Below are 11,458 nucleotides of genomic sequence, written 5' to 3'. Positions count from 1 at the left end.
CGCACGCATGCGCACACACACACTCATTCTGTTTGATGATAGAGCTCCTTCCTTATGGAGAGACACTTTTCAATAAAAAGAAGATGTGGGTTGCTTCTCCTGCAAGCTGCCCTTGCCTTCCGCTAGCCCCAGAACCTTGCCTTTCCAGGCAGTCCTTCTCTGGGCTGGGAGTCACCAGCACTGTTCTCAAGAGCTCCTTGGCACTACTTTCCCCAACGACTGGAAGTTCTTGACAACAGGAGCTATGATTGGCTTTTTGAAGTTTCTTACAGCACTTTTAAAGAAATATATAATTTAAAAAGTAACCCAATGAGCAGCAGACACTTCATATAATTTTAAAGTAGCTTCTAATCCCGGTTTGTGATATAGGTATGCATTTTTACAAAGTCTCGATTACGATGAACATCTTCCTTTGTATTTTAATTTCTGCCTTAGCATCCTACTGCGTCCACATTCCCATGTGTTTCAGTTACCTATTACTGTGTAATAAACCACCCCAAAACTCAGTGGCTTAAAACAACCTTGATTGTTTCTCATGATCCTGTGGGTTGGCAGGGAGGTTCTTTGGCTTCATGGGTATTGCTCATGTGCCTGCACTGAGCTGGAAGCTCAGCTGGGCCACTCTGTCCTTCTTCATGTGCTGGCTAGCCAGGACTTCCTTACCGCATGTCAACCGGGCTTGGACAGAGTGCTCTGAGAGAACAGACTTAAGGTACAAGTGCTTATCAAGGCTCATCTTGTGTCTTGCCTCCGAAGAGTCCCATTGGCCAAAGCCAGTCACATGACCAAGGCCAGCCTGACCAACCTGGTGAAACCCTGTCTCTAATAAAAATACAAAAAAATTAGCCGGGCATGGTGGCTCATGCCTGTAATCCCAGCTACTTGGGAGGCTGAGGCAGGAGAATCTCTTGAACCCAGGAGGGGGAAGTTGCAGTGAGCTGAGATCGTGCCACTGCACTCCAACCTGGGTGACAGAGTGAGACTCTGTCTCAAAAATGAAACAAAATAAAACAAAAGCTAGTGATGGCTGAAAAGATGCAAGAATAAGGACAAGACACAGAGGGGCTCTCTGTGAAGACATGATGATTTAGGGAGTGAGGAGCTGCAGAAACATTTCCTTATGTGCAAATTTGGAAAGTAGCAAAGGTCTTGAAACATACCTGTTGTAATTGTCAGGAGGCTACTGAATTAAGGTAACAAATCTTTTACTGATATTAATAGAATTTAAATAAAAGGGGAAATTGGACTGGGTGCCGTGGCACACACCTGTAATCCCAGCACTTTTGGAGACTGAGGTGGGAGGACTACTTGAGCCCAGGAGTTCGAGATCAGCCTGGGCAACATGGCAAAACCCCATCTCTTTTTTAAAAAAATGCAAAAATTAGCCAAGCATAGTGGTGTGTGCCTGTAGTCCTAGCGACTCAGGAAGCTGAGTCAGGTGGATCATTTGAGCCCAGGAGGTCGAGTGTGTGATGGGCTGTGATCACACCACTGGACTCCAGCCTGGGCAACAGAATGAGACTCTGTCTCAAACACACAAACAAATAAATATAAAGGGAAAATAATTCACCCAGGGGCACCTCTCACTTCTCCAGATTCTCTTTGTTTTTGTTTGTTTGTTGTTGTTTTAAAGAGTTGAGGTATCTCTCTGTTGCCCAGGCTGGTCTTGACCTCCTGGGCTCAAAGGATTCTACCACCTCAGCCTCTCAAGTAGCTGGGGCTACAGGATCATGCCACCTCGTCCAGCTCAGATTCCCTCTCTGAACACCTCTCAAAGGAGACAGCCGCCCACCTGCCCTGCAGCAGCAGTCAGGAATTTACTTCCAAGCCTGCCGCTTGTGTCTTTGTTCCAATTCTGTGGTCATACCCCTGCATGATTTTATATAAGTGTAAGCATAGAGTAGGTACATTTTATATTCACATCTGTAATCCACCTGTAATCCCAGCACTTTGGGAAACCAAGATGGGAAAATCACTTGAGGCCAGGTGTTTGAAACCCGCCTAGGCAATATAGGAGACCCCATCTCTATTAAAAAAAAATTTAGTTGGCCAGGCGTGGTGGCAGGCGCCTGTAATCCCAGCTACTCGGGAGTCTGAAGCAGGAGAATTGCTTACATACAGGTGGTGGAAGTTGCAGTGAGCTGAGATCATGCCATTATTGCCCTCCAGCCTGGGCAACAAGAGTGAAACTCCGTCTCAAAAAAAAAAAAAAAAAAAAAAAGCAGCCAAGCATGGTGGCATGCACCTGTAGTCCCAGCTACTCAAGAGGCTGAGGTGGAAGAATCACTTGAATCCAGGAGTTCCAGACTGCAGTGAGCTATGATCATACCACTGCACTCTAGCCAGAGCAACAGAGCTGAGACTCTGTCTCTTAAAAAAGAAAAGAAAAGAAAAGAAAAAGCATCATATACACTTTTACTTCTCCTAGTCTGTGTTTGCTTAACTTTCCCCCCAATGGTGGGTATATGGGCTTTCCAAACTGTTGCTATTGTAAATAGTGTTGCTGTGAAAATCTTTGCAGGTCTTTTATGTTGGATTATTTCCTTGAAGATATAACCTCTAAAGTGGGCCAGGGACTATAAATATATTTCTTGTTGCAAATTTCCAAACAGTTCCTAGATCCAACCCATCATAATAAACTCCAGATGGATTGGACTTAGGTGTAAAAACAAAAACAAAAACCATAAAATTTGGGCTGGACGTGCTGGCTCATGCCTGTAATCACAGCACTTTGGGAGGCCAGGGCGGGCGGATCACTTGAGGTCAAGCGTTTGAGATCAGTGTGGCCAGCATGGTAAAACCTCATCTCGGCCGGGCGCGGTGGCTCAAGCCTGTAATCCCAGCACTTTGGGAGGCCGAGACGGGCGGATCACGAGGTCAGGAGATTGAGACCATCCTGGGTAACACGGTGAAACCCCGTCTCTACTAAAAGAAATACAAAAAAACTAGCCGGGCGAGGTGGCGGGCGCCTGTAGTCCCAGCTACTCAGGAGGCTGAGGCAGGAGAATGGTGTGAACCCGGGAGGCGGAGCTTGCAGTGAGCTGAGATCCGGCCACTGCACTCAGGCCTGGGCGACAGAGAGAGACTCCGCCTCAAAAAACAAAACAAAACAAAACAAAACACCTCATCTCTACTAAAAATACAAAAATTAGCCAGGCGTGGTGGTGGGTGCCTGTAATCCCAGTTACTCAGAAGGCTGAGGCACGAGAATTGCTTGAACCTGGGCAGTGGAGGTTGCGTAAGCTGAGATCGTGCCACTGCATTACAGCCTGGGCAACTGAGTGAGACTCAAAAAAAGTGAGTCAAAAAAAAAAAAAAAAAAAAACCACCATAAAATCTAAAGACAAATGAAGGAAAACAAGCAATGCAGTCACTAGAGACAAGAGGACTTTCTAATTATATAAGAAAAGATTGATAGATTTGATTATAAAGCATTCTGAGCCACACTGAGCTAAGAAAAGACTATTCCCTATGGCAGTGAGGGAAACTGACCTGTAAGCAGATGCCTGTGGCCTCTGCATTGCACTAAGGTGTGAACAATAAAACCTCTCAGGAGTAACACAGGAGTAGTGTTTATTATATGGAACAAAATATCCTCTGCTTGGAAAATAGCAAAATGAGGTGTACTATCCATGACTAAATGTTTCAATTAAGTCAGATATTGTGATTATAAATGTTTATTTATTTAGAGACAGGCTTTCGCTCTGTTGTCCAGGCTGGAGTGCAGTGGCATGATCATAGCTCACTGTAGCCTGGAACTCCTTGGCTCAAGTGATCCTCCCATCTCAGCCTCCCAAAGTGGTGGGATTACAGAGCCACCAAGCCCAGCATAAAATTGTTAACAATTCAAAGACTCGGCTGGGCGCAGTGGCTCATGCCTATAATCCCAGCACTTTGGGAGGGCAGAGGCGGGAGGATCACTTGAGGTCAGGAGTTTGAGACCAGCCTGGTGAAACACATCCCTGCTAAAAATACAAAAAATTAGCTGGGCATGGTGGCGGGCACCTGTAATTCCAGCTACTCGGGAGGCTGAGGCAGGAGAATTTCTTAAACCCGGGAGGTGTAGGTTGCTGTAAGCCAAGATCATGCCACTGCACTGCAGCCTGGGCAATAGAGTAAGACTCCATCTCAAAACAAACAAACAAAATCATTAAAAGACTCTGGGCCAAGCACGGTAGCTCATACCTGTAATTCCAGCACTTTGGGAGGCTGAGGTGGGAGAATCGCTTGGACCTGGGAGTTCAAGACCAGCCTAGGCAACATGGTGAGATCTCATCTCTATGAAAAATTTAAAAAATTAGCCGAGCGTGGTGGCACATGCCTGTAGCCCCAACTACTCAGGAGACTGAGGTGGAAGGATCACTTGAGCCTAGGAGGTCGAGGCTACAGTGAGCCGTGACTTCACCGCTGCACTCGAGCCTGGGCAACAAGAACAAGACTCTATCTTGGGGGAAAATAAAAGAAAGAAAAGAAAAGAAAATCTGGTAAAAGATATTGATAGACAAGATGATAAAGAGTTGAAATTCTTACTCTATGATTAAATTCTAAAGAAAAATAATATTACCCCAAGAGTAATCACACACAAAAAAACACAATTGATTATGAAACCATTGAAAACAATATAATCAGGTCGGGCATGGTGGCTCACACCTGTAATCCCAGCACTTTGGGAGGCAGAGGCAGGTGGATCACATGAAGCCAGGAGTTTGAGACCAGCCTGACCAACCTGGTGAAACTCCATCTCTATTAAAAATACAGCCGGGCGCCGTGGCTCACGCCTGTAATCCCAGCACTTTGGGAGGCCGAGGCGGGCGGATCACAAGGTCAGGAGATCCAGACCACAGTGAAACCCCGTCTCTACTAAAAATACAAAAAATTAGCCGGGCGCGGTGGCGGGCGCCTGTAGTCCCAGCTACTCAGGAGGCTGAGGCAGGAGAATGGCGGGAACCCAGGAGGCGGAGCTTGCAGTGAGCCGAGATCGCGCCACTGCACTCCAGCCTGGGCAACAGCGTGAGACTCCGTCTCAAAAAAAAAAAAAAAATACAAAAATTAGCTGGGTGTGGTGGCGCGCCTGTAATCCCAGCTACTCGGGAGGCTGAGGCAGGAGAATCACTTGAATCCAGGAGGCGGAGGTTGAAGTGAGCCGAGATTGTGCCACTGTACTCCAGCCTGGGCGACAGAGCAAGACTCTGTCTCAAAACAAACAAAACAAAACAAAACAAAACCCAAAACAAAACAACAGCAAAAACAAAAACAAAACAAAAAACAAAAAAATATAATCAAAGAAATACACAAAAATAAGATATATTTTCTATCTATCAGATTAACTGACTTTAACAATGTACAGCATCCAGGGTTACAGAAAGTGCTGTTGTAGAACATGCGTCCTCACTAAGCCACTGCCGGGAGGAGGGAGACTCGCTTGCTTGTGTAAGGTGAACTGATTTCTCAATGTGTGTAAGGAACCTTAGCAACCTCATGCCCTTTGGCCCAGTAAGTGCTCTTGTAAAACTCCATTCTAAAGCTATAACCTTCGGCTGGGCATGGTGGTTCATGCCTGTAATCCCAGCACTTTAGGAGGCTGAGGCGGGTGGATTACCTGAGGTCAGGAGTTGGAGACCAGCCTGGCCAGTGTGGTGAAACCCTATTTCTACTAAAAATACAAAAATTAGCCAGGCATGGTGGTAGACCTGTAATCCCAGCTGCCAGGGAGGCTGAAGCAGGAAAATCGCTTGAACCCAGGAGGTGGAAGTTGCAGTGAGCCGAGATCGTGCTACCGCACTCCAGCCAAGGTGACAGAGCAAGATTCCGTCTCAAAAAAATCAAGCTATAACCTTAAATACATAAGATGCTCTATAATCAACATTATCTCTAATCCAAAAAAATGGAAGTGGAAATAAACAAAATATCTAATAGAGAAGTGATCAGATAAATTACTAAATTAACTTGGCTGTTATGCAGCCATTAAGACTTATGCTTAATTAACTTTTATAATATGCTTCAATAACTTTTATAATATGGAAGCTGCTTATATTATAATGTTACATATGAAAATGTCTGCAGCGATACCTAGTAGTCACTTCATTACCTGGGACTTGCCATTTGATTTATTCCTGTTGGCAGAAGGCGGTCATTTATGGTCATTTCATTACACACACACACACACACACACACACACATATATACATATACACATATATATATATACACACATTTTTTTTTTGAGATGGAGGCTGGCTGTATTTTGGGGGCGTCCAGTGCCCCATCCTAAGAGCACCCTGACCTCCTTGGAGGAGATCGCCTTACACCTGCTTCCCTCAAGGAGAGCCAAAGGGGTCACATCCTTCCCAGCCAGCCCCAGCCTGGGACAGGAATGTGGCGTCCCCTGGCCAATTGGCTGTTCTTGCCTAGGACTTTGGCTCCTGAGTGAGTGAGCTGAGGACACTGGCGGTAAGAGGTCCTTTATAAAAGCAGGTGCAGCAGGGGTGGCTGCCGCCCCGGGGTCCTGGCCACGACTGGCTTCCGCCCCCAGAGCCCTCACTTCCTGACTTTCCCAAGCCTGGTCTCCCCCTGTCTATTGTCCATTCTGTGAGCTTTCCCCACTGTGGACTACCAATAAATTCCCCTCTGCTTAAACTAGCTAGAGTCAGTTTCCTGCTCTCAGACACAAGCATGGGCCTGAGTCAGCCGCTCATCTGACGGCCCGTGGAGTCAGCCGGAGTCTCTGCAGTTTGCTCCTCACAATGCATCTTGAACCTGATTCATTCCCCTGACCTCTCTCCAGATCTGCATTTTCTCACTCCTGGGCAGCTGCAGCTGCTTCCAGCCTGGGCTTCCTCCCAGCTCTCTATGTCCTAAGTTCTCTTAAGTACCACTGCTGGACTTTTATCCTGCGACACCCCTGCTCAAGATGTTCTTGTGGCTCCCTGCCGCCCAGAGGTCAAGTCCAGCATCCATAACCTTCTGTAGCCCGGCCGTGCCCCTGCCCTGTGACTGGAGAAGCCCTGTGTTCTCCTTGAGGGGCTCCAGGCAGGTCGCCTGGCAGCCTTCTCCCGATGGAAACCCTGTCTGTAGCTTGGTGAGAGTTCGGGGTGGGGGGTTGGCTCTCTGGATCTGTCAGTGCTACAGTCAACTGCCTTAGTTTCGGGCAGTCACTGACCTCCCCCCGCCGGGGTTGCTGCCATCTACAGAAGGCCTGGGCTGGGTCAGGCGGCCGCTGGCCGTTCCGCACAGTGGGACGGATGCTCTGCAAAGGCCCTCCTGACTTTTGTTCACTTTATCCTTTTGTGAGGCCCCAGCCGTGGCAGAGGTCATGGAGGGACCATCCAAAAGCCCCCTTTCTCCACCTTCGTCATTGCAATCCCATGAGCCAGGTGGGCACAGGTGGCTTGCACTGTGGAACCTCAGGAAAAAGGAGACAGGCATTGATGCCAGCCCCACAGAGGCACAGAGCTCTTCCTTGGCGCCTGCTGTGTGGACAAAGGCCTGGCCAGCGTGCGGAGTCTGGAGTTCTGTGATGCCACAGGCCCTGCCTCTGTGTGAGCTGCTGCCTGCAGGGCCTCCCTCACCCTACAGTCTCATCACCTGACCATTGCAGTCTACCGACCAAGCTCTGGTGTGAGGTGGGCACCCCCTGGGCTGTCTCTCCAGCTTACAAGAATGGCCCCCTTTCAGGTCATTGCCTTGAGCTGTCTAGACCCATCCAGGATTTTAGCACAGGGCTCTCAGGAGTTAAACATGCTGTGAAACATGCCCCACTTCCCAGGATATAATTAGACCAGAGTCCTCTCCCTGGGAGTGTGTGCATAAAGAGAGGGAGGGAGGGAGGGAGTTGGAGATTGGCTGAGGGCCTGTCTCTGGTTCGGGGCCTGTCACCCATGAGCAGCTTGGCTCCCCGCCGAGCTCTCTCGCCTCTTGCCGTTGGCAAGACACACGGAGGAAGGCTCCTGCAGAGAGGACAGACAGGCAAATCTCCTCAGAGTGGAGCTGGCCAGGAGGCCCAGGCCTCACCCACCCTGTCACTATCTTGGCTCTGAGGCCCTCCGCACCCCTCACTGCGGGGGCTTACCCATCCCCACTGGGTTAGGCTGCGTCCCCAACTGGCCTTTTTCCTCTGGGTATTTGGGGCATGCTCACCTGCGGACGAATGTTTTTGAGAACAAATTTTAAATGTTAATAGCCTTATTTTTTTTCTGATAAAGTAATAAAGGAAAACATTAAAAAGAGAGTAAGTCTCCCTGCTTTGTTTTGGTTTGAGGGTCTGGCTCTGTCGCCCAGGCTGGAGTGCAGTGGCGTGATCTCAGCTCACTGCAGCCTTGACCTCCTGGGCTCAAGGGATCCTCCCACCTCAGCCTCTGGTGTTAAAGACGTGTGCCATGACACTGTTAATTTTGTTTAGTTTTCGTAGAGATGAGTCCTCACTGTGCTATCCAGGCTGGTCTCAAACTCCTGGGCTCAAGCAATCCTCCCACCTTGTCCTCCCAAAGTTCTGAGATTACAGGCAAGAACCAAGGTGCCTGCACTATTGTTAGTTTTTTAAAGTGTGATTGTAGTATTAAGTTATAGTTTTCTTTTTGTTTTTTAAAGAAGGTGAGGGGAGGGAAAGTGAGGAAAGGGGTAAAGGTTATATTTTTAAAGTGTAGTCCTTCTCTTTCAGGGATAAGTACTAAAATAGGGATGACTATATGATAGGACGACTGCTGCTTTCTTTTGAAGCAGCTATGTTGTCTGCGGTACATACTCTGGGGTTCTTTGTCTGGTGCCAGGAGAATTTAGGACATGGACACACACGAGGAGTTTAGGAATGGAGGTTTAATAAGCAGAAGAGAAGAGAAAGAGAAACAGTTCTCTACAAGAGAGAGAAGTCTCCCAGAGGAAAAAACAAGCAGGCAGCAGATGTGCCACATTTTACAGGCAGGTTTGAGGAAACGGTGTCTGATTTACACAGGGCTCACAGATTCGTTCAATCAAGTATGACATTTACATAGCATGAGGAATGCTGGACACCCTGCCCTAATCTTATTATGTAAATGAACTCTCCTGTTGACCAGCGCCGTTGTCTGCTCCTTACTGTACACCTGGCTGATAGAGAGAAGGGAAGATGGAGCCGCCATCTTGAACATGACTGGCACAATTGCTGGCGTCTATGTCCCTGCAGCTAGATTTTACAGGCTGCTCTTTGTTAGAAAGGAAAATAATTTGGTGCTGCTTTTCATTAAAAGGAAAACTTTACCGAGGACTTCCCTACCCTCACTATCTGCCTAAGTAATTTCTTCTTAACTCCTGTATCACTTTGAAATGGGGAAACAGAGATGGATAAAAGTATAAATGAAATAAAATTGCTCTGAGGATACAGAAAAAAAACAAACCAAAGTGCTCTCCCTATTTTCTTACTAAACAACACAGATACTTCAGTGACCAGATGTGTGGGGGTATCTCCCCATACACCAAGCAAGTAGCAGAATTCAGCTCAATTCTGACACTGTCTACCTGGGAAACAGCCTCAGATCCCACTGGTTGGGGGCTTAGTCCTATAAGACTTCAGACACCAATCACAAGGCCCAGGTTGTTTTGCTTGTGCTTCTGACGGACAGCTGTAAATCTGGGTTCCCAAGACCCTCTCCTTGAGTTCAATTAATTTGCTAGAGTGGCTCACAGAACTCAGATACTTCTATTAACGGTTTATGATAAAGGATATTACAAAGGATACAGATAAAGAGATGTACAGGGCCAGGCATGTGGAAAGGGGCGTGGAGTTTCCATGCCCTCCCCCGCACATCAACCTCCAGAAACCTCCATGTGTTCAGCTACTTGGAGGCTCCCTGAATCCCATCTTTTTGGTTTGTATGGAAGTGTCATTAGTAGGCAATGATTGATTAAACCATGGCTATTGGTGATCCACTTGACCTTCAGCCCCCCTCCCTTCCCTGGAGGTTAGGCAGGGGTGGGACTGAAAGTCCAACCCTCTGATCCTTCCTTGGTCTTTCCAGTGACCGGCAAGCTGCTAGGGGTGGCCAACCAGCAGTTAACTCATTAGTATACGAAAACAGCATGTTACTTTAGAGATTCTAGGATTTCAGGAGTTGTATGCCAGGAAACCAGATGAAGACCAAAGATGAATATACATTTTTGTTAAAAAAAAAAAAAAAAAAAAAAAAAAGAAGTAAGCCTTTATTTCCTTGTTTCGCAAATAAAGCTGGCTGAGTTGGTTGCTTTTTGGTGGTTAGTCAAAGAGACCAAATCCCATATCCTCGTCCAACTCCTCCAACTCCTCGTCTTCAAACTTATTCGGGGCTGCCGCAGCAGCAGAAGCAGCGGTGGTGGTAGTGGCCACAGGGGCAGTAGCCACAAAGGCAGATGGATCAGCCAAGAAGGTCATGATCTTTTCAGCAGGTGGGAAGGTATAATCAGTCTCCACAGACAGAGCCAGGCCTCCTTTGTACCCACTGATGATAGAATGGGGTACTGATGTAACAGGTGAGTAGCCAGTCTGCTGACACACTGGCAACATTGCAGACACCCTCCAGGAAGCCAGAATACAGAGTTTCTTCTGTGATGTCAAGCACTTCAGGGTTGTAGATGCTACCATTGTTGAACACCTGCTGGATGACCAGCCCAAAGGAGAAGGAAGAGATGTTCAGCACGTTCAGCAGTGTGGCTTCGCTGGCTCCCACTCTGTCTCCAGTCTTGATCAGCTGCACATCACTCAGGATTTCAGTGGTGCCCCTGGAGATTTTAGTGGTAATGCCTAAAGCCTGGAAAAAGGAAATCTTCTCGGGCCCCAGACCAGTGTTCTGGGCTGGTACAGTGACTTCACATGGGCCAATGGCACCAGCACGGGCGGCAGCTGGCACCTTATTGGCCAGCAGCAGGTCCCTGATCTCAGTGAGGTACTTTTTGGTGAACGCAAAGCCCACATTCCCCTGGAGAGGAGGCAACAGTTTCTCCAGAGCTGGGCTGTTTTCCAGGTGTCCTTGGGTGGCCTTGCGCATCATGGTGTTCCTGCCCGTCGGCACCATGGCCTTCCCTTGGAGGGAAGAGTGGATCTACTGTGTCTGCTTGGAGCCCACAGTGTCTGCTCTCATGATGAAACATTTTGGATAATTATCCAAAAGCTGGATGATCTTAAGGAAGTAGTTGGACTTCCAGGTTGCCCTGTTTTCCCTGGGCATCACGGCAGTGGGTCAGGGATTGTTGTGCAGGGTTTAAACATCATGTCACTTCCACAAGGACGCCTGGTGAGAGAAGGCCCAAATATATATTTTCACAATATCACGATTGCCTGTGAGCTGATAACAAAGCTGGAGATGGTGTCTATTTTAATATTGTGTCTACATTTGTGTATATTTGAACTTCTAAATAATACTTTTTAAAAATGCCATAGAAGACAACCACCCAGCAATAACCACTGTTGACATCTTGGGACATTTGTCACTCAAATTTGTCATCTGGACCCATT

At 47.6% G+C, this 11,458-nt stretch overlaps 1 pseudogene; it reads right to left on the bottom strand.

Annotated features, from left to right (window-relative positions):
* Positions 1 to 10,222: 10,222 nt before the first annotated feature.
* Positions 10,223 to 11,177, bottom strand: LOC126959171 (60S acidic ribosomal protein P0-like; annotated as a pseudogene).
* Positions 11,178 to 11,458: the final 281 nt, after the last annotated feature.

The sequence above is a fragment of the Macaca thibetana genome, chromosome 7 (genome assembly GCF_024542745.1).
Source record: "Macaca thibetana thibetana isolate TM-01 chromosome 7, ASM2454274v1, whole genome shotgun sequence".
NCBI lineage: Eukaryota > Metazoa > Chordata > Mammalia > Primates > Cercopithecidae > Macaca > Macaca thibetana.
This window is presented reverse-complemented; position numbering and strand designations above follow the sequence as displayed.